This window comes from Oratosquilla oratoria, chromosome 7, assembly GCF_046742065.1.
Source record: "Oratosquilla oratoria isolate Oo_2021 chromosome 7, ASM4674206v1, whole genome shotgun sequence".
Taxonomy (NCBI): Eukaryota; Metazoa; Arthropoda; class Malacostraca; order Stomatopoda; family Squillidae; genus Oratosquilla; species Oratosquilla oratoria.
Window position 1 is genome coordinate 18,530,112 of NC_134783.1, and position 2,500 is coordinate 18,532,611.

The following is a 2,500-nucleotide window of genomic DNA, read 5'->3' on the forward strand; positions in this document are numbered from 1 at the left end:
AGAGTTTTTATGAAAGTAGTAGAGCTTGTGTCAGGATTAGAAATGGAGAGAGTGAGTGGTTTGAGGTAAAGGTGGGACTTCATCAGGGATGCGTTATGTCACCCTGGCTGTTCAACTTATACATGGATGGGGTGGTGCGAGAGGTGAATGCAAGGGTAGTGGGTCAGGGATTGGAGATGGTTAAGGAAAATGGAGAAAAGTGGGAGGTGAGTCAGCTGTTGTTTGCGGACGACACTGCGCTTGTGGCAGGATCGGAGGAGGGATTGAGGAAGCTGGTGACAGAGTTTGGGAGAGTGTGTGATAGAAGAAAGCTAAAGATAAATGTGGGTAAAAGTAAGGTGATGAGCTGTACAAGGGGTGAAAGTGGCAGTAATCTGGAAGTGAGCATTAAGGGAGAGCAACTGGAGGAAGTGGTTTGTTTTAGATATTTGGGTGCAAATGTGGCAGGAAAGGGTGGAGTGAAGGTGGAGGTAGAATGTAGATTGAGAGAAGCGAGTAAATGCCTTGGTGGTTCAAAAAGTGTAATGAGGAATAGGAATCTGGGAATGAATGCTAAGAGGAGACTGTATGAACAGCACTTTATGGAGCAGAAACATGGAACATGAGAGAGGAAGAGAGAAGGAACTTGAATGTGTTTGAGATGAAGTGTCTGAGAAGTATGATGGGGGTTACTAGGCTAGATAGAGTGAGAAATGAGGAAGTGAGGAGGAGAACAGGGGTGGAAAGGGAGCTGGGAGATAGGGTGGATGAAAGAGTATTAGGATGGTTTGGACACATGGAAAGAATGAGTGAAGAAAGACTAGTAAAGGAGGTATGGAAGGCAGATGTGGAGGGAGTGAACATGAGGGGACGTCCTAGGATGAGATGGATGGATGGGGTGAAGGGGGCTTTGGGGAAGAGGGGAATGTCTGTTGAGGAAGGACGGGAGAGGACAGAAGACAGGGGTGAATGGAGAATGGTTGTATATGGAAAATGTTGTGATGCATGAGGTGGATTGGACGGGGAAATAGGGGTGAGGTAGTGTGTGTGAGCAAAATTTTTTGACGCAGCCCGAAGGGATTTCTCCCCGTCCTCTCCTTTATATGGGGGGACGGAGAGTGGGGGTCGCCGATTTAATGAAGCGGCCTTGCTGTGGATGTGCTGTGTCCTGCGACACTGCTTCTGACCCAGGGCAGTGGACAGGGTGCAGGGATGACCCGTCATCTAGGAGGTGCTAAGATGGGAGGGAGGGTGGAGGGGTGTGGAGTGTTTTCGGGGATGAAATGGGCGGGAATGTTTTTGTGCCTTGTCCTTTTTGGCTACCCCCCTGGAAAGGGGAAAAAAAGCCTTGGTATATGGTATATATATTATTATTATCATTATCATCATCATCATTATTATCACTATTATCATATATATTGTTATTGCATTCCTATTATTATTATTATTTCATGTTATCAATATCCTTGTCTCTATATCTACTTTATCATTCGTGCATGGTATAGGAAATGTGAGTCGATTCCTTGCACTGGCTACTTAGTGTTAATTTTCATTTATTTGTTCATTTATCTGTATATCTATTTGTTTATATCTGTTTATACATCTATTTATTTTTCGTTTATTTATTTTATCTATTTTTATCTTATTATCTATTTATCTTTTTTATGTTGTCCATTATTGTTGATGAATAGTTTGTCTGTACCTTACTAGTAGTGTTATTTTTTTTCTTTACTTTATTTGAATATGTATTCATATGTTTTTCATCAGAATATTTACTTACTAATTTATTTACCAATTTATTAATCTTATGTTATCTATTTATCTATTTATCTATTTATTTATCTATTTATTTATTTACTTATTATTTATATATTTAATTAGTTAGTTATTTGTATATTTTACTTATTTCTATTTTTTTTCGTTTGTTTATTTGTTGATATATTTAATTATTTATTAATTGATTAATTCATTTATCTGTCTATTTATTTACTTATTTATTCATTTATTTATTTCCTTAATTTATTCATTTGTTTGTATCACTGTACAAAATTCGACAAGAATTTCTAATCCAGCGACCAAGTAGTTTTGTCGCATTATATACTCTTTGATCTATTTATCTTTTCGTTTACTTGTTTATTTGTGTTTTATGTTATGATTTTTTCTTTCTAAGCTTAAATTAAAGTGACTATAGGAAGGATTCGATCCTAAGACACAGGATGTGGCTTCCAAGGACAAACAAGTGGAGGAGCACTGAAGATAGCTATCAACCCGCAGAAGTCTGTGACGTCACGGTGACGTCATCACGACCCAACTCTCGGGACAATAAATATTTAGATGAAAATAGCGAGACGGGACATAGAGGGTAGACGGAAGATATTTAACTGGCGAATATATCACTGAGGTGATGAAAGGTCGTCTGCTTTCTATCACGACGAGAAATATCATGGACCTTATGTATTCCCAGCATAAGGGCGTTCACCGTCTTGAATACACACCAAATTAAAGGGGCATGAAGACAGTT